The 21,522-nt window shown below is 41.9% G+C and overlaps 1 protein-coding gene across 1 annotated transcript in view; it reads right to left on the bottom strand.

The window, feature by feature from the left end:
* The window catches only part of LOC131485291 (sulfotransferase 1C1-like), a 50,689-nt gene extending 38,057 nt beyond the window's left edge, over window positions 1–12,632 (bottom strand). The window contains exon 1 of the mRNA XM_058684600.1: window positions 12,418–12,632. The gene's annotated coding sequence lies outside the window, so the exon portion shown is untranslated. The remainder of the gene's footprint in view (window positions 1–12,417) is intronic.
* Window positions 12,633–21,522: the final 8,890 nt, after the last annotated feature.

Raw genomic sequence — 21,522 nt, 5'->3', positions numbered from 1 at the left:
ACAAACTAGACTTTAAATTAAAGGCTGTAACAAGAGATGAAGAAGGGCATTATATAATAATTACAGGGTCTATCCATCAGGAAGAGCTAACAATTATAAATGTCTATGCGCCGAATACCGGAGCCCCCAGATATATAAAACAATTACTCATAAACATAAGCAACCTTATTGATAAGAATGTGGTCATTGCAGGGGACTTTAACACTCCACTTACAGAAATGGATAGATCATCTAGACACACAGTCAATAAAGAAATAAGGGCCCTGAATGATACATTGGATCAGATGGACTTGACAGATATATTTAGAACTCTGCATCCCAAAGCAACAGAATATACTTTCTTCTTGAGTGCACATGGAACATTCTCCAAGATAGATCATATACTGGGTCACAAAACAGCCCTTCATAAGTTTACAAGAATTGAAATCATACCATGCATACTTTCAGACCACAATGCTATGAAGCTTGAAATCAACCACAGGAAAAAGTCTGGAAAACCTCCAAAAGCATGGAGGTTAAAGAACACCCTACTAACGAATGAGTGGGTCAACCAGGCAATTAGAGAAGAAATTAAAAAATATATGGAAACAAACGAAAATGAAAATACAACAATCCAAACGCTTTGGGACACAGCGAAGGCAGTCCTGAGAGGAAAATATATTGCAATCCAGGCCTATCTCAAGAAACAAGAAAAATCCCAAATACAAAATATAACAGCACACCTAAAGGAAATAGAAGCAGAACAGCAGAGGCAGTCTAAACCCAGCAGAAGAAGAGAAATCATAAAGATCAGAGCAGAAATAAACAATATAGAATCTAAAAAAAATGTAGAGCAGATCAACGAAACCAAGAGTTGGTTTTTTGAAAAAATAAACAAAATTGACAAACCTCTAGCCAGGCTTCTCAAAAAGAAAAGGGAGATGACCCAAATAGATAAAATCATGAATGAAAATGGAATTATTATAACCAATCCCTCAGAGATACAAGCAATTATCAGGGAATACTATGAAAAATTATATGCCAACAAATTGGACAACCTGGAAGAAATGGACAAATTCCTAAACACCCACACTCTTCCAAAACTCAATCAGGAGGAAATAGAAAGCTTGAACAGACCCATAACCAGCGAAGAAATTGAATCGGTTATCAAAATTCTCCCAACAAATAAGAGTCCAGGACCAGATGGCTTCCTGGGGGAGTTCTACCAGACGTTTAAAGCAGAGATAATACCTATCCTTCTCAAGCTATTCCAAGAAATAGAAAGGGAAGGAAAACTTCCAGACTCATTCTATGAAGCCAGTATTACTTTGATTCCTAAACCAGACAGAGACCCAGTAAAAAAAGAACTACAGGCCAATATCCCTGATGAATATGGATGCAAAAATTCTCAATAAGATACTAGCAAATCAAATTCAACAGCATATAAAAAGAATTATTCACCATGATCAAGTGGGATTCATTCCTGGGATGCAGGGCTGGTTCAACATTCGCAAATCGATCAACGTGATACATCACATTAACAAAAAAAAAGAGAAGAACCATATGATCCTGTCAATCGATGCAGAAAAGGCCTTTGACAAAATCCAGCACCCTTTCTTAATAAAAACCCTTGAGAAAGTTGGGATAGAAGGAACATACTTAAAGATCATAAAAGCCATTTATGAAAAGCCCACAGCTAACATCATCCTCAACGGGGAAAAACTGAGAGCTTTTTTCCTGAGATCAGGAACACGACAGGGATGCCCACTCTCACCACTGTTGTTTAACATAGTGCTGGAAGTTCTAGCATCAGCAATCAGACAACAAAAGGAAATCAAAGGCATCCAAATTGGCAAAGATGAAGTCAAGCTTTCGCTTTTTGCAGATGACATATTATACATGGAAAATCCGATAGACTCCACCAAAAGTCTGCTAGAACTGATACATGAATTCAGCAAAGTTGCAGGATACAAAATCAATGTACAGAAATCAGTTGCATTCTTATACACTAACAATGAAGCAACAGAAAGACAAATAAAGAAACTGATCCCATTCACAATTGCACCAAGAAGCATAAAATACCTAGGAATAAACCTAACCAAAGATGTAAAAGATCTGTATGCTGAAAGCTATAGAAAGCTTATGAAGGAAATTGAAGAAGATATAAAGAAATGGAAAGACATTCCCTCCTCATGGATTGGAAGAATAAATATTGTCAAAATGTCAATACTACCCAAAGCTATCTACACATTCAATGCAATACCAATCAAAATTGCACCAGCATTCTTCTTGAAACTAGAACAAGCAATCCTAAAATTCATATGGAACCACAAAAGGCCCCGAATAGCCAAAGTAATTTTGAAGAAGAAGACCAAAGCAGGAGGCATCACAATCCCAGACTTTAGCCTCTACTACAAAGCTGTCATCCTCAAGACAGCATGGTATTGGCATAAAAACAGACACATAGACCAATGGAATAGAATAGAAACCCCAGAACTAGACCCACAAACGTATGGCCAACTCATCTTTGACAAAGCAGGAAAGAACATCCAATGGAAAAAAGACAGTCTCTTTAACAAATGGTGCTGGGAGAACTGGACAGCAACATGCAGAAGGTTGAAACTAGAGCACTTTCTCACACCATTCACAAAAATAAACTCAAAATGGATAAAGGAGCTGAATATGAGACAGGAAACCATCAAAACCTTAGAGGAGAAAGCAGGAAAAGACCTCTCTGACCTCAGCCGTAGCAATCTCTTACTCGGCACATCCCCAAAGGCAAGGGAATTAAAAGCAAAAGTGAATTACTGGGACCTTATGAAGATAAAAAGCTTCTGCACAGCAAAGGAAACAACCAACAAAACTAAAAGGCAACCAACGGAATGGGAAAAGATATTTGCAAATGACATATCGGACAAAGGGCTAGTATCCAAAATCTATACAGAGCTCATCAAACTCCACACTCGAAAAACAAATAACCCAGTGAAGAAATGGACAGAAAACATGAATAGACACTTCTCTAAAGAAGACATCCGGATGGCCATCAGGCACATGAAAAGATGTTCAACGTCGCTCCTTATCAGGGAAATACAAATCAAAACCACACTCAGATATCACCTCACGCCAGTCAGAGTGGCCAAAATGAAGAAATCCGGAGAGTATAGATGCTGGAGAGGATGTGGAGAAACGGGAACCCTCTTGCACTGTTGGTGGGAATGCAAATTGGTGCAGCCACTCTGGAAAGCAGTGTGGAGGTTCCTCAGAAAATTAAAAATAGACCTACCCTATGACCCAGCAATAGCACTGCTAGGAATTTATCCAAGGGATACAGGAGTACTGATGCATAGGGGCACTTGTACCCCAATGTTTATAGCAGCACTCTCAACAATAGCCAAATTGTGGAAAGAGCCTAAATGTCCATCAACTGATGAATGGATAAAGAAATTGTGGTTTATATACACAATGGAATACTACGTGGCAATGAGAAAAAATGAAATATGGCCTTTTGTAGCAACGTGGATGGAACTGGAGAGTGTGATGCTAAGTGAAATAAGCCATACAGAGAAAGACAGATACCATATGTTTTCACTCTTATGTGGATTCTGAGAAACTTAACAGAAACCCATGGGGGAGGGGAAGGAAAAAAAAAAAAGCGGTTAGAGTGGGAGGGAGCCAAAGCATAAGAGACTGTTAAAACTGAGAACAAACTGAGGGTTGATGGGGGGTGGGAGGGAGGGGAGTGTGGGTGATGGGTATTGAGGAGGGCACCTTTTGGGATGAGCACTGGGTGTTGTATGGAAAGCAATTTGACAGTAAATTTCATATATTAAAAAAATAAAAAAAAAAGAAAATAAATTCGTATAAAAAATTAAAATGAGTTTTCCATTCTTCCTTGTGATATATCTATTAATGTTTCATATAACAATATTTTGTCTCCACCCAGAAGGTTCAAGTAAACATGATGCTTCAGAGATATGTAGTCTGTTTCATGCACACCCAGAGCCACTACACATATTTTCTTTAGCATTTGTAGATTCGTAGATGCTATTTAAAAACAAAATTAACAGGGGCGCCTGGGTGGCACAGTCGGTTAAGCGTCCGACTTCAGCCAGGTCACGATCTCGCGGTCCGTGAGTTCGAGCCCCGCGTCGGGCTCTGGGCTGATGGCTCGGAGCCTGGAGCCTGTTTCCGATTCTGTGTCTCCCTCTCTCTCTGCCCCTCCCCCGTTCATGCTCTGTCTCTCTCTGTCCCAAAAATAAATAATAAAAAAAAAACAACGTTGAAAACAAAACAAAACAAAACAAAACAAAATTAACAGGTTACCAGTCTGGCAGGATGGCTTTAATAGGGCCATGGAGACATAGTCATAACTTTAAGAAGTGACTCTAATGGTAGAAAATCCTGACAGGCCAGTGAAGCCAACTTTGGCAGGTGTTGCCCGCCATACCTGTTGGTGCTACCTCTTCTTCCTAAACGGGATCTATGTTTTGCCTGGGTTCTTTTAGAAATTGTTCTAGGTTTGGGTAGAAGTATGAGATATTTAAAAAACGGCATTTTTTCCAAATGTAGAGAAATATGATTCTACCAGTGATTCCAAAGACAGCTTCAAGGAAGAGAGAATCTGGTCCATGATGGAAATCCCTTTTCATCTACTATCATCTTCCTCTCCACCATGCCTGTGCTGTACCCATACTGGACTTATTTCCATTTTATGAACCAGTCACAGTTAAGATTACTCCCATTTCAGCACATACAAATGACCATACCAGAGGCTGTATTTAACTACAAGGTGGATGCCTCTCCCCTAATACAGGTCACCAACCATTTGGGGCTTTCAACTTTTGACTCTACCAACAACTCTACAGGCTCCACTTTCCATCATAAAACCAAAGCTCCCACCCCCACGCCCCCGTCATTCTCTAGGTCTCACCTCCACCATTTTGGCCTTTCTTACTTACCTCTCCCTCACTACTTACTCTTCCCGTGTCTCTTCAGGTCGCGGGGGAGCTGCTGCCACACTGGTCTGGGCCCACTGTAGGGCAGTTGACAGCCCTTGCAAAATGCATTGTTCTGAATTGCAAACTATACTCTCAAGCCAAACACTGGAAATTTTCAGGTTATGCTTCAGTTCAGGGAGGGGACTGCCTTTTCAGCCACTGGCAGTTTGATTTCATAGGACCACTTCCTCTGTTAGTGGGCACTACCCACTTCACTATTACCTGTGTGGATACTTTTACCAGCCTACTGCTTGCTACACCCACAAGGAACATTTTCATAGAGCAGATAATATTTCTTTTCTTTTTTTTTTTTTTTTTCAACGTTTTTTATTTATTTTTTTGGGACAGAGAGAGACAGAGCATGAACAGGGGAGGGGCAGAGAGAGAGGGAGACACAGAATCAGAAACAGGCTCCAGGCTCTGAGCCATCAGCCCAGAGCCTGATGCGGGGCTCGAACTCACGGACCGCGAGATCGTGACCTGGCTGAAGTCGGACGCTTAACCGACTGTGCCACCCAGGCGCCCCGATAATATTTCTTTTCTAAGTATGTCCTGCCCCCATTCAGCCCTCTTGATACCACTGACTCAGTTCAAGGATCTCATTTTACTGCCCTGGGCCCTCCTGCAGGACATCCAATGGAAATTTCACATCCCATACCACCACAGTCCTCTGGCATTATTGAATGTCACAGTGGTCTTTTAAAGTCTTTGCTCCTTAAGCGACAGGGCAACACACGGACTCCTAAATGAATTTCGTTGCTGCAGGGACACTTTAAACTCTTGGCCATATGGCCACCACTCTCCTCACACCAATGGGCTTGTCTGGCCCTGCTGCCTGATTCTTATCACAAGAATCTAATGCCTTCACCTTATGGGAGATATTATTTACATGTTTTCCAACATTTTTGAGTCCCCTTCCTGATTTCAAACGTCAAACATCTTGCTTTCCAATATTCACTGGTGACCCAATGGGGGACAGGTGGTTAGTGATGATCCCCTGGTTGTAGGTAGTCCTGGCCCATTAGAAAAACAAATACCCCCTCTACTGCTGCTGGGCCACACTTACCCACTTTATATGCAAATTCCAGCTGAAATTCCGAAGTTTAGTGGCTTCAGTGGATAGCTCATTTTTCCTAACCACACCTCCCCACAAGAAGTGAGACCCTAAAAGCCAATAAGGAGCTCAGGATGCCTGACACCAGAAATGTTAGATGATGGTGTGTTGTGACAGTCACAACACTTTGTCCTATCCCACTTTGGAAGAGGTTACCAGCAAGCAGCTGACCCACAATGGTCCCATAGTAAATCACTACGAGGAGCAGTCAGTGCACAGGCATGAAATTATAGCATACAGATGTTTGCTGCTGCTGGTCTTACTCTGTGCCTCGTGTGCCATGCCATCTGGGTCATGGGGCTTTGCCTGGATCCCAGAGAGGCAACACTAGAGAGGTGCTGAAACTGCCTGGCCACTTGCCTGAAATTGCACCCAGAGTCAGGGGAAGGCTAGTGTTGGAAGTCAGTTCTGGAGGGGCTACACCTGAAAGGACGCCACATGTGGATACTAGCCGGCAATTCAAGCCCTCTCTCTTAAATGGGACCAATGGCACAAATGCTTAAAGGCCACCAGCCCTGCCCAAATGATCACCAGCATCCTCACCTCTGGAAACAGGCCATTACACTGCCATAATTTCAATCCTAATTGGCTGATAGGTGTATGCAGTTCACACCAATCTCTGGCAAGACAAGGCCAAACATCAAACTGCCAAGTGCATATCACTAAATTTTCTTAAAACCACGGCTATACGTGTGCCTCCAGCTGTTCTGTTCAATGATGGAGACTTATGCCTTGGAGAAGAGCACCACCCAATCATTTGTGAGGTGCATCTCTGAGGACCCCCAAAATTTATTGAGAATTTGTGATAAATTCTCCTGGCAGGGCAAGCAAACCTTAATCAGGGTGTTTTAAATCCATGAGACACTGTTAGACCTCTTGGCCCCTCAGTCCCCCTCCTAAGTGGCTTCCTGGAAGAGCCACTCTACTATGGTATGGCTCCCTTTGACTGTGGCTATGCTGGAGATGGCAATGCCCATGTCCACAATGGCATGAAATCTGAGTCATGACCATACCAACAGCATGGGACTTGAGGATTCTGGACATGATAGAACCCTAGCCCATGACACCCCAGGACACAGCCTCATCCTGAATGCTATCTCTGTGACCTTCTCCTGTAGCAGAGATGACATCCAGGAACACATGGCAGTTGATGATGGTGAATACTCCTCGGGACTTGGTTGTGAACTGAACAGAATTTATTTATCAGAATCCCCTGCTGTTGATCCCCATTTGGCATAGTTAGCTATGTTTATCCCAGGCCCCCTTGCTTGCTACTTGACTGTGAGGCAGGCTGCTCTCTGCTGTGCCTTTAAGCTTTGGGAAGCCAAGGTATGTGTCCAGTCTTACCACTTTGTGGGGCCCCTTTAAACACATCACTCAATTGCTTGCTGTCATCCCACCTGTTAGATTGGTCCATATCATGCATCCTACTAGGAGTTAGTGATTTTAATTTCTGTTGAGAGGACCCTTCCCTGGCTGGAGGTGCACCTGGCATAGCACTCCCCACTTCAAGAATAAAGCCACAGGGTTACCTTCCCACACCACCCTTCCCCATAGTCACTGCTCAGGGCTCCATAATCTCCCTGTTAAGCCCTCTAATAGTCTTGTTTGTTAGTGCATTTCTTACTGATTTCTTAATACAGATGGTTTTAGATAACGATGTGGCTTTAGATTACTTATTGGCCCAGCAAGGAGGTGTATGTCCTATAAAGGCCACCTCCTGATGCATATGAATTAATAATTCTGGACAAGTTCAGACAGCCCAACAGGTACAACTATCTTATCCAAGGGCTTTGATTTATTTTCTTGGCTGGACTGCAACAAATGAGGGGAAAGATTTGACAGGATTTCGAACTGTTGTTCGTTGAATTATATTGTTGTTTGGCATTTATGCTTTGTTCATATGTTTCACGTGCTGGGTGACCAATCCATGTCAGCAGCTTTTATTATCTCTGCTGTCTGGACAGTGCCCATGAGTTTCCCTAAAGACTAAAGTCTAGGCATTGAGGGGTCACTTGTGATGTGAAAACAGCTATTTTGAGTTGCTGCCCAGGGATTTCACAGTATGACAACTTGCTCACACCCAGGGTCTGAAATTCAGTTTAGGATGCCCACCATAAGTTCCTGCTTGACTTTTACCAGGGCACCTTCTAAAATAACCACTTAGGGTTAGGCCCATGAAAAGTCAGTGACGACCATCCTGATCACCTTGTAAGAGATGCTTGCTACCCCACTCTTGATCTCCTGCTTACTGGTGACCTGGGACTGAAGACAGCCCTTCCCTGGGCTCATTGCATCACCTCCCTTCTGGGATCTCTAAATAATAAATCTTGTGGCTGTACTTCGTTTGTGTGGGTATACTGAAATTGCATCTTCAATCAAAATGACTCCAGGGTTTTCATGGCCCCAGACTGGGAGGTCAGATGTTGAGAGAGCTACCTGTTGCCCCTGAGCTCGTGCCTCTTCATTCAGCAGGTCAGTCCTGCATATTCATACTTCAGCACATTTGCTCTGGCTTCTCAGCACAATTTATGGTCAGGAACACTTGATATGTGGAATTTCTTTAGTTCTATTTTGAAGGTAGGATCCTCCAGACAACATTTTTGTTTGCTCTGCTGGGCTCTGTGACTGCTTTTAAAGCATTTCAGCTGATCTTCTTTATGGATGAATACAGCTAATAAGTGTAAAAGGAACGGTAGATATAAAAACAATACCAGTGGATGCTAACCACCATTAGATACAGTGTTGAGAGAAATAGGATATTCACACAAAGTATCCACTCGCAGCAGATTATAGAGGGGAAAATGTACTTTCTAATTAAGAGATGGGGAGGCGATGACCTCCACCAAGTGTAAATTAGCATTCCTGATAGCAGAATGACCTGGATTGTGTGCCAGCTGCAATGCAGCCAGATATCAGAGGCATCACCTGGGGCATTTTCTAGTAACAATGTCTAACCTGAATTTCATCATCAAGAACAAATTGGATGCAACCAGAATGTGGGCTGTTCTGTGAAATAACTGGCTTGAATTTTTCAAAAGAATCAATATCAGGGAAATAGACAACAAAAGAGAACAAAATGGTTTGGGCCACGGGTACTGATCCAGATTTATAAGAGACAAAAGAGACATAACAAAAGGCAACACAAGGATCTTTACTGAGTTCTTAACAGGAAAAAAAGCAGCTTTACAGGACATTATTGGGCAAGTTGGGGAAGTCTGAACATAGATTGCCTGCCTAGTGGTGTCCTAATAAGAGAAGAGAATGTCCTTACTTTTAGGAAATATCAACTGCAGTATGTAGGAGGTGAAGTGTCACAGTGACCTCAATTTACATTCTGATGTTCCTTTAAAATATTATACATTTATTTGTAAATAGAGGGAAAGGGTGGGGAATAGATGCAGCAAAATCTTATTCCTTGTTGAATCTAGGAGAATGTTTATAGGTGTTCTTCACACTATTTAAACAAAAATTCACGTAGGGGCACCTGGGTTGTTCAGTTGGTTCAGCATCCGACCCTTGATTTTGGCTCAGGTTGTGATCTCAAGGTTGGTGGGTTCCAGCCTCGCATGGGTTCCAGTACCACATCAAATACAAGATATATTTGAAAAATATTTTGTCTAGTTTTTTAAAAGGACGTTCTATAACTATTGGCTTGTTCAGGGTATTTGTTTCTCTAAACATACAATTCTGTCTCTGGCTATGCCTAATATAAACTTTAAAATATTGATGGCTTCATAGTCATATTACCTAAAGTTCTAAGAAGTCTTCATATGCTGTTTGACCTTTCTGCTGGTTCTTTATAAATGAGGTTTTAATTTTGGAGTTGTGAGTTTGTTTTCTGTGGGGACACATGTCAGAGTCCTATGTGGTCTGGTTGCAGGCTTGTCTGTCTGAGGTTTGGATGTGCCCCTGTGAGGTGGACCAGAGCTATTTCTAATTTGTGACTTATTTTTATGTTAATTTATTGTTTTGCAGTTGCTGGGCCCAGTGGGTTGTAGAATTTGATCTGTAGCACAGACTCAAGCTCACAAATCTTTAGGGGACACTTGTTTCCATCCATAACCCACGAAAACATAGTCAAGCTTCCTCACTGTCTCCTGGTACAGAGAGACAAGTTTTCTTCAGAACACTTTTTTTTTCAGAATATTTTAAAGAATCCAAGTTCACAACAGGGCTGTTTATCTTCAGTTCCCTCAGGTCCCCGCTTCTGACCTTCACAGGCGAGGAGATGGGCATTTTCCCCACCACACCCAGCAGTGGTCGGTGCCCTGCTACACCAAGCCTTTTTTCCCCTGGGTACCTTTAAATGTCCTTTTTTCTTCCTCCATGCTCAGCTTCACATTTAGGTGGATGAGGAAGCAAGATACATCCCTGGCCCAAAAGTATGCTTGTTGTATGTAATAGAATTTCTTTGCATTGGCAGGATTTTCAAGCAATTTTGTTTGTTTTGTTATTGGAACCAGTTTATTAATCTATTATTTTTGGCTTAAGGGAAGAAACTATTATTCTGTACACCAGCAGAAAGGACTCCCCTGGGTTTTAAACTTTTAAAACTTCTTACATTGATTGAAAAATTAAATAACATTTATTTAAAAACCAAATCCTTCTTAAAAGATCATCTAAACATAATAAGTTCGGTGAAAACAAGTTCCATGACACAGGAAAACAGTGGTGCCCTGGAAATCTATAAACAAACTAGTTTCAGCTTCTTGATCTCAGGAACCACATTCCATTTATCTCAGGGCCTCCACAGTGCTGGTCTGATAACTGGCACAGAGTGGGATCCTGATTTTTGTTATTGTCATTAACTGACTTTAAATGTGCTTATCTATCAAATCAAATAGGAAGACACATCTTTTTCTTCCTGAATCACAGCTTGCCTTCTGTGCGACCTTAACCCCAACAGCATATCATCATTGATACTACTTACAGACAAAGCCCCAGCCTGTGTATTTCGTTGTGGGAAAATGGAATTGGCATGTGGTCAGCTCTCCTGTGCACTGTGAAGGTGGGAGTTTCCTCCTGATTTCAAGCCCTCTGGGTCCAACCTCAATCACAGCTAAGCCAGTGGAGGCATGCATGAGATAGGACTTGCCCAGGACACTAGCCCATGAGTGCCCCCCTGCAGGCCCCTAGTTCCAGTCCCCTGTCTTGGTGGAATGTGAATGTGTCCCTTTGGGCCAGGGATGTATCTTGCTTCCCCATCCACCTATTTACTGCATTCTGACACAACTTTGTTGGGCTCCCAGGCAAGGTGAAGGGCCCAGGAGCCCACACTGCCCTGTAGAGCAGCTTTCAGGAGGTTACTGGGGGTAGTAGTTAACACTACTAGTGCCCACCTGAGGGGAGAACTTCAGCTCTGGAATGTCACAGAATTGACCTGATGCAGTTCACTCACTTGATCATGCTGGCCACACAGGGACTGTCTCCACCACCCAAGTTCCGGCATCTCGGGAAGGGGTGGAGATTTCAGTAACGGGACAACCTGTTACTGAGGTAAAGGGTGAAGCTTTCAGAGAACCTCTGAGCCTCATTTATGCAGATGTGGGTTATGCAAGATGCCCTGCACTACCTCAGGCTCCCGTTTCTCCTGTGGCTTTGGAATGTCACAACTCAATGTCACAGCTCCCTGGCCTGAGGCTCCAGAGAGCCTGCGCATTGCCCTTCCACTCCCAGAACTAAATGTCTATGGTTGCCTAGCCCGAACCTTTTCTGAAGATAGTAAGTTAGGAGGAGAGAATTCTTTCTGTAGCCACAGAAAGGCAAAGAAGGCCTATGGTCATCCCTGTAGGCTGCTTGCCTGGGCTCCTGAATCTGCTGCCACTGTGCCCTTCAACTTTTTCAAAACAACGTCCATTGAACAGGCAGGGAAATCTGGCTCAGTCATGACACCCTTGGCAGAGAACCTGAGACCTAAGTGTCTTGGTTCGTCTGAAACCTGTTTTAGGATGGTCTCCATTATTTGACAGACACAGATTGGGAGGCTTACTCTGTGGAGGTAGACCAGCAGTGTCTCCCACTTGCAGGGAGGGGAAAGACCTGGCAATAGTGTGCTCAGAGAGAATTTAAGTTAATTCTGAGGAAAGAGTTATACTTTAATCCATTAAGGCCACCATAGGAGCAATGGACAGAGGCCTTGGGAAATTTGGGACTAGGGGCAGAAAAGTATCTTTTTTCTCCTTCAGATATTTGAAAAACAGATTTCTCCTTTATGAGCTGTAGAAAGTAATCGGCTTTCATTCCATCTTCCTGACCTTGCTTTATGTTCTCCTTGAAGGAAACTAATCTGGTGATTCCATATAAGGACTTTTGGGTAATACTCACAAGATTCCAGGCAAGTGGTTTTATGAGACCTTGATCGTTGCTTTCTATTTGTTGACACTCGATGACTCTGCTTATTTTAGGCTTTTCTTGCAGGATTCTTTGTGATTCTGAAGCCTCAGATGTGTGCCACAAACAAGGACAGGATGTACACTGATCCTGTCCCTCAGTTCCCTTGATATAGGACCCGCTAAGGTAAGTCGAGCATCAGGCTACATCTAAATGCTTAACAATGGAAAGAGGAGGTGAAAGAAGTAGCCAATGAAAGCCCTGGTCATTATCTGCAGCAGATCTCACTGACAACACAGACAGACCTTTGGTTCCAAACTGTTTGCTATATGGCTGTCTATTTTCTGGCACTGGTAAACTATTTTGGAATTACAAGGAAGAATAATTCTGTGGCATGTGCAGCATCACTTTCCCTGTATATCTGTAGTGTGTGCTAATAATTGATCAGGAAACTCTTTCCAATGAACCGAAATGTGTCCTCAGAATCCTTCTTAACATTTTTCAAAGAGTTCCAATTGATAATAGTTGGCTAAAAGATGAAACCTTTTGCCATTCCTGGTTTATGATGTTCATAATGCTCTGATAGAATATAAGTCAAAGGTTAAAAATGCAATGGATCTTTAAAATTTGTTTAGGATTCCATTTATTGGTAATTGCAAAGTAAACATTTTTTGTTTTGTTTTGTTTGTTTAATTGAACTACCTGGGTGCCTTACACAATTCTATTATCATAAAATGTCCTTACACATGGTTATCTTGCATTTTCAAAATCTGTTTGTTTTAATTTATTTCACAAAGTGATAGCTACATTTGCTTATGAGTTTATGCTACTCACAGTTTAAACTGCCTTTTTTCTTTCTCTGATATTTTCAAGGCTTACATGTTAATATTTGCCCTCTTATGGAAATTACCATGCAAGGAAACCATGGGCCCCCAAATGAATTAAGTCAAACAATAAGCAGCTAACACTCATTAAAGGCTCAAATATATTGGGCTCAATTTCTAAGTGCTTTACTTGTGTTACTATAATTTTAAAGTTCTTACCATAGCCATGCCGGAGAGATAGTATCATTTTTTCCCTATATTACAGATAAGGAATTTTGGGGAATCAAATAGCTATGTCCTGGGTTAGGAAACCATAGGGAACACATTGCAAAGCAGAACACTGCTTTCTGGCCTTGCTGAAAACAGCAGACCATGCTTTCCTTACCTAGTTAATGTATATCTAGGGGGCTCTCACCTCACTTTTCTATATGTGTTGGAATGTCACTTAGATCATGATGGATTTCTGTCTTTATTGTTTTCTATCAATGTCCCCTACCAACTACCTACATTACAAAATTGGATAATTCCCCCTTGCAAAGCTTTTACAGTGTTTTCCATGGGTTGAAACAGCAGTTTCTTCTTGGCCTTCTCAGCAAGGCCTCTCTCGAGGAGGAATATGGAAGCTTGTCTTCGGTCTCCAAGGACTCTCCCTTGGGATGCCTTTTTAACCCACTGGAAACAATTCAGACTGAAAAATTTGGGAAGGAAATGATCTCCTGTAACACTACATGACCTTATTAAACAGGGCAAATGGACAGAGGTACCCTAGGTCTAGGCCTTCATGGCTCTAAATCAGGACCTGGACCCACGGGCCTCTTGCAGAGTGTGTTTGGTCAGGAACAAGGCCAGTAAACTCCCCCTGATATATTGGATAATAATTATCTAAATATGCCACCTCCTAATAGAACCCAGTTGCTGGAGGAAACACAGGCCATCCATAATGAAGGGGATGCTGACTTTCTCCTACTGTTTTTAATAAAGGTGAGGGCCTGTCCCTCATTCATTTCCCAGGTTAATGGCTATGATAATTGGAGCCAACTGTGGTTAGTCTACCTCAGGATGGCAACTTTAAAGAATATTCCCAAGCAGCTGCTGAAACTCCCTTTGTTTCAGGAAATTCCCTGTCTTCTCTAGCCTGACATGGACTGCCTAATTCCACTAGTTGGTGGAAAACAAACAAAACAAAAACCTGGTGCCTGCTCCTCTGTCTGAGCTGACAAGGTTTAGAACCAGGAGTCCTCTTTCTCTGTCTTCTATTAGCACCTCACATCTTCTGCCTTCCCCTCCCCCTCCTCCTGTTTCTGTACCACCTGGGGTGCTCCCTGCATACTGGCTCCTCAGTGCCTCAGGCACCATACGTTCCTCCTCCTATCCTCAATGTCATGTAGCAAAGAGCACCCCCTTGGACCAACTACTTCAGATTCCCCCACTGGTGTCCCAGGTAAAAACTTGCAATGGGAACAACAAATTATCTTTTAATGTGTTATTTTATTTTTGAGAGCAAGAGACAGAGTGTGAGTGGGGGAAGAGCAAAGAGAGAGAGGCACATAATCTGAAGCAGGCTTCAGGCTCTGAGCTGTCAGCACATAGCCCAACACAGGGCTCAAACTTGGGACTGATGAGATCATGACCTAGGCCGAAGTCAGATGCTTAATCAACTGAGCCACCCAGGTGCCCCTAACAAATTAACTTTTTAGTGGATACAGAATGTATTGGATGTTTAAGCTAATCTAAGTTTGTTGGTTTGATACAGACTTGTTTATCAGCATTAAATAAAAAACTTTTTATTCTATCTTGGTTTGCTAAAGGCCAAATAATCTCATGTTATCTCTGTTGTAATTTGTTAGCAAAAGGATGACTTAGAATAATAGTTAATTCTGTCTCAAATTTTTCATGGGTAATTGAGATAGCTTTCAAAGTCTTTGGTAACCTGAAACTTTAAAGTTTTATTTGCACCATAAATGGGATTGAATTCTTTGGATATCTAATAAGATAAAAAGCTAAGGCACTGATTAGTAGATGTAGGTTTGTGCTTATTGCAGAACAACCAAGTCTATTTGGGTCTGGTAAACATGCTTCATGCTTTTTTAAGATTTTACTATGGAAAACCTTCTTTGTGCTTACTTGATAAATTTACCTTCTAAAAACTGTTGTAACTGTTCTCAATTGGTTACTAAGTTTTCATTGGAGGCTAAGGTTTCTAAGAGTTAAAATTCTGCTAAGTGTACTTAAGACTGATGGAAATAAGGAAAGCAACTCTGTATGTAGGCAAGTAGGAGGTATGTAAGAAAGATATAAGGAATGAAATACATTTTTTACTAAAGGTAAAAGAATGTAATTTTGTCCTAAATGAGACTGGTTGTTTGGAGAGAAATGACGTGGGGCAAACTCTGAATGCAAGGAAAGTTATAGAAGGTTCATGAAAGGAAATCTTTGAAAATAAATTTTATGTGTGGTCAGGATGGACCAAGGTTGGAATGAATGAATTTTAAAAGTACACTGGTATAAAATTGGAATTCTGCTTTCCCCTCTATTCAAATTACAAAGTTTTCTTGGACTGTGATCTGCTCTTAATAAGAAAATGTAAACAAGGTGTTTTCTTTTTTCCTTTTTTTGTCTGCCAGGAAAACCAAAGCTTATGTTTTGTGTTTTTCAGGTCTTTGGTGACTTATTTAAAACTTCTCAGTGTTGAAGGAGCTAAATTTTGCTAACAACTAAATGACCTTACTGGAAAAGCTATTATAGAATGTACACATGCCAGTTTAAAAGAAATGCTTCATAAACAAAAAAGGGGAAACCCACAGAATTCCTCCCCTTGGAATTCACTACGTAAAGCCTTATACACTCTAATTTTTTAAAATTGTGTTTTCCAAGGACTCACAGCTGCCAAACAGCATTTTAAACCATCTCCTGGCTCGACTCCATGAACCAAGGTTTTACTCAAAGACATACAAGGCAATAATTCTTGGAAAGAACCTTATGAACTGATAACACGGGGAAGGTAATATGCACATGTTCTTCTCCCATCAGGACCACACAGGGTGCCTGCCCATCTGATTATAACCATATCATGAGTTGGAAGGATCAGCCCTTCACCTCTCTTTCTCCCATGGCTAATTTATCCTTACAAGGACAATAGAGGAGACCATGCCTATGAGCAACCAAGGCAAATGATGTCACCTGGGGACAACTTAAGAAGCTTGATCAAAATGCCACTGAAGTCATGCACCATGTTGGAGCACCACCAACCCCAGAAAACAGGTTTTTAGCATATTTAGCTGTGGTTTCTCAAAACTTGGCTAAGGTAATGTTTTTCTTAATATTTCTCTTTATCCAGACCTCTATTGCTTTTTCATCATTTCATTGGGCTAATATCATAGACCCCCCCACCCCCTTTCTTTAAGTTGGTTACATTACTGGTTAGTCGTGGCTCTGCATCCCACCACTAACCATTAATGATTCTTTTTGGACTGGAGACATCTGGCTCCTGCCAAAAGGCCCTCTTACTGAATGGAGAGATTGCTTAAAGCTGAATACTTCTGTTCCTTTTGTGTCACCTTTCCCTCCTATTTGTGTAACCACTATGAACACTTCTGAATGTTTAAAAATCACAGCACAGATATATCTTCACTACATGCCTAAACAAAAACTATAAAACAAATTTGACATTCATTTCAGTAGCCTCTTTTGCTACATACACCTCCACCAATGATTCTTATCCACCTGCCCACCCCCCATTGATCATTGCCAGATAAACAAGATATGGTCCCCTAGTAGTTCTTCAGTTATCTGGCAGCCCCTGCCAGACCTCACTTGCCAATAAAAAGGAATTTTTTCAAAATCTTACTCTCATTAACTGGGGTCCTAAAGGACACTTAACCTCAGCAGGCAAACCTGTTAGGTTTTCAGAACCTAGCAAATCTTCCATCCTTTGGACTGATGGCAGACTTTAAGTCCAATATTAAGAATTGAAAACAAAGTTTCACATAGCCCAATGCATAAGACAAGTTATGGTGTCTTAGCCTCCCCCCCACCTTTTTTTTTTAAATATTTTTTTTTAACGTTTATTTATTTTTGAGACAGAGAGAGACAGAGCATGAATGGGGGAGGGTCAGAGAGAGGGAGACACAGAATCTGAAACAGGCTCCAGGCTCCCAGCTGTCAGCACAGAGCCCGACGCGGGGCTCGAACTCACGAACCGCGAGATCATGACCTGAGCCGAAGTCGGCCGCTTAACTGACTGAGCCACCCAGGTGCCCCCCCACCCTTTTTAATACACTCTCTCCCATAGGCATTATGCTAATAATAACAGTACCTATTATATGAATTTCACACAGAATGTCTCAGACAGCGTCATGATCTGTATATCTCATCCCTATGTTTTCATAATTCCCACTAAGCTTGTTAATATAACATTTGCCAACCCATATTATGTTTTTGAAATACCTCCTCTGGCTTGGTACACAGCCTGTATCAGCCATTATAATACCAAACTTCCTGTCTCACATATGTGTATCTTAATAAGACATCCTCAAATTTGGCTGCCAGTAAATTTAACAAGGCCCCGGGAAGTTTCCAATGGCTTCACTGAATTAGCCCAAGCCACTTCTAAGTGGAGACCTAAAAGATTTGTTGGATGGCTCATTGCCTTCCTTATCTCATTGGTTGTCATCTTAGCCACAGCCTCTGTTGCAGTGGTCTCCCTGACAGTCTATCCATACTGCTAAAGTAGTCAATCACTAATGACTAATATCACCAAAGCAATGATTACTCAAACACAGATTGATAACAGTATCATGCAGAAACTGCAAGCTGCAAGAACAGCACTCGAGCATATGGGGGACCACCAACAGACACTTGTTGATCAAAATATACAATGTGACCAGCAACACAACAAAATTTGTGTCACTTCCTTATAATATAATACGTTTTATACTCCTGGGATTTAGTAAAAAAAAAACACCTACAAGGATCTTTTTCCACCAATTTACAGTCTGAGATGAATGCTCTGTCTTCCCAGCTGCACCAACAACCATTAGATATTCAACAGAAAGCACAGATACAAGTTGAACAGGAGTTATCTGAAAATGTGGAATGGTTGAATCCAACCAACTGGTTCCATGGCCTCAATTTATGTATTTGGATTTTTGGAGCTCTCTGCTTGTTAATCTTTTTTTAAATTTCTCATAGCTCTTTGAATGATCTACACTGTAGTGGCCTCCTTAAGATGTCATCAGCAACAACTTATTGCCCTCCTCAGCTCCCATGAACAAGAATATTCTTCAACCAAAAAAAGGGGGATATGTGGGAAATCAAAGAGCTATGTCCTGGGTTAGGAGATTATAGAGAACACATTGCAAAGCAGAACACTGCTTTCTGGCCTTGCAGAAAACAGTGGCCATGCTTCACTTCTCTAGTTAATGTATATTGAGGGTTTATGTCCTGCCTATGCTCATAAATTCCTTAGAGCATGTTATCGCATGGAATATTTTATCTTGTTTTAACTTGTTTTTCTGCACGTTTTCAATATGTTCTTATTTGCACATAGACCACTGACTTATTGTTTCCCTAAATGTATGCTTAATGAATATGGGAGCTTGAGAGAAGCTTGGGGAAAATTCCCTTAGCCTCCCTCTCACCTCTCTTGTCTTGAATGGAGTCTTGAGTAATCCTTTCTGCCATCCTCAGCTTTGCTGGTCAAAGACAAAAGCTGAACCCACAAGGAATCTAAGTCCTAGAGAGCTTAAATAACCTCCCAAAGTCACATTGTTGGTCAGGGATTTCCTGTCAGCCAAGGTTGGAAGCCTCTTAACCACAATACTGTTCTTTCCACAGAGGAAAGAGAGGTTGCAGCTCTAAAGGAGATTAGTTCAGTGCCAGAATACTCACTTTGAATAGACAGAAACAGATATATTAGATCTATTGGATTCCCTGTACTTTTGTTTTTATTTTTATTTTTATTTTTTTTGAGGGAGAGAGAGAGAGAGAGAGAGAGAATGTGCACATGCACACACCTGCACACGAGTGAGCAAGCAAGTGGGGGTGGGGCAGAAGGAGAGGGATAGAGAATCTCAAGCAGGCTCCACACCCAGCTCAGAGCCCAACTTGGGGCTCGATCTCATGACCCTACGATCATGACTGAGCCAAAATTAAGAGTCAAATGCTTAACTGAATGATGCACCCAGGCAACCCCAATTCTCCATATTTTGAAGGAATGACTTTAGATTATGAAATTAGAGTAGTAAACATAACTTTTTTTAATGTTTATTTTTGAGAGAGAGAGAGTGTGAGTAGGAGAGGGGCAGAGAGAGAGGGAGGTACTATGGAGTTTTTTGTCTGAACTCTATAGGTAGATAGATGATCTTTATTTGTCCATCCATGCATCCATCCATCGTCCAGCAGATAGTTACTGAGCACCTTCCGTGTGCCAGGCACTTCCTGAGTGTTGGTGTGGTGGGATGAAGCTTCTCATCTGGTGCAGGGAGACACATAATAGCAACATGATGAATAAAATTGTAGCAGGTGGTATGCTATGAAGAAATAAGGAGAGTTAGTGATGGAAAGCAAAGAGGTCATGGCCAAGAAGCCAAGAGTCATAACAGATGCTCTCTGAGTTGGAATTCAGGCCTGAAGGGGTCAAGTCAGTGAAAAACCTTGACAGGGGAATGCCAGACAGACAGAACTGTGGGTTCTAAGACTCAGGGCTTTATCTGCCCTTGGAGCCAATAGAAGGCCTGAGTCTCCAAGTGTGCTGACCGGGAGCAAGATCAGAAAGGTAGGTGGGATCAGCTTAAGTAGGCTTTGAGACCTAAAGTGAGTATGGGTTTTATTCTACATTAAGATGGCCTTTTGAAGGGCTTGACTCCCTTGCTTACAATTAGGGCTCTGATTTACACCAGACAGGCTTTGATTTACCCTGGCTGCTGTTGGAAAATAGTTGGTAGGGGACAGGCACGCCAACAGCAAGAGCATCTCAGAAACTGTTCTGCAGTCAAATAATTACTGGAATTTGTTCAGCCTTGGAGTAATGCTACAAAGGCATTAGTTTTATAGACTTGTTCTAGAGTCCAAGGTTCAACAATGTACTCTGGCTAATGCTGTTACAGACCTGTGGTGTCCATGGGGGAGTGAACCAGTCACAGATCCCAGCTGCCTTACCTGTTGGCCCCTTTTCAGTGGATACACCTGTTGGGAGTATTGACTTACCATTTGGATACCTGCAGGGATCATTTCTTTCTCTCCACAATAGAAGTATTTTCAAGGAAAGCCAGACTCACTACTCGGTTACACGTGCGGGACTTCACACGATTTCATCATTGGTGAAAATAAACTCAATTGTGTGCGACCACAAAAGGATTAAAAAATTGTTTACCTGATCATGAAGAAGTAGAGGGCATGTGTAAGTGAGCCTGTGAACAGATACACAGGCTATAGGGAGTGGGCTGCAGGGGCTGCCTGCTGACTATTTTTCCTTACTGGTAAAGAGGAAAAACATAGTTGAGTAAAACTCATCTCTCAGAAAGGGAGAGGACTATAATTTTAGTAAGTTTGTATTTGAAAACAAAACAAAACAAACCAAAAAACTTTCTAGAGGAGAAAAGTAAACTTTTCTGAGAGATGGAGTTGCATTCCCAGGAAACTTGTTACCCCAACTTGGATTTCCTAAATAGATTCTTCTGTAATTACTGAACTTCTGAGATCAGGGCTATGTCCCATCTGCACTTCCCCAGTACCTATTATTTGTTCTAGTTTGGAGAGGAGGTTATAGGACAGTGTATAAGAGAGGGAGTTAGCAGAGGTGGATCCTAGAGGTGTTCTAAAGGAAACTTGGGATTTTAGAAAAGGTTCATTTCCCTTCAAGGGGGGACTCATGATTGCCAAGTTCAGAGGCTGGGTTGGGCAAAAGCACCTGGATATGGCTCCAGAGTTGAACTGGAACCAAAACGGCCTTGGCTGGTTAGACACTCATAGTCGCAACATGGAGACATTTCCCAGGAATGCTATAGTTAGGACTCTCTCCTAAACAGGAAGGAAAATGAGCTCAATGTCTCTCCTGGGTGGCTTAGAAGTGCCTGGCCTTCAGCTCTTGGTGTGTGCAGCTGAGAACCAGTCAGCTCAAAAGAGTATAGAAATAAATTCAGACACATTTGTTAAAGGTGAAGAGAAAACAATGCTTCTATTGCAATCATTAGCAAGATACTGTTGCATCTGTCCGGACCACCCCCAACTTAGTTTCTGGCCAGGATCTTGTTATGGATTGAATTGTGCCCCCCTA

The sequence above is a fragment of the Neofelis nebulosa genome, chromosome 9 (genome assembly GCF_028018385.1).
Source record: "Neofelis nebulosa isolate mNeoNeb1 chromosome 9, mNeoNeb1.pri, whole genome shotgun sequence".
Classification (NCBI taxonomy): Eukaryota; Metazoa; Chordata; class Mammalia; order Carnivora; family Felidae; genus Neofelis; species Neofelis nebulosa.
This window is presented reverse-complemented; position numbering and strand designations above follow the sequence as displayed.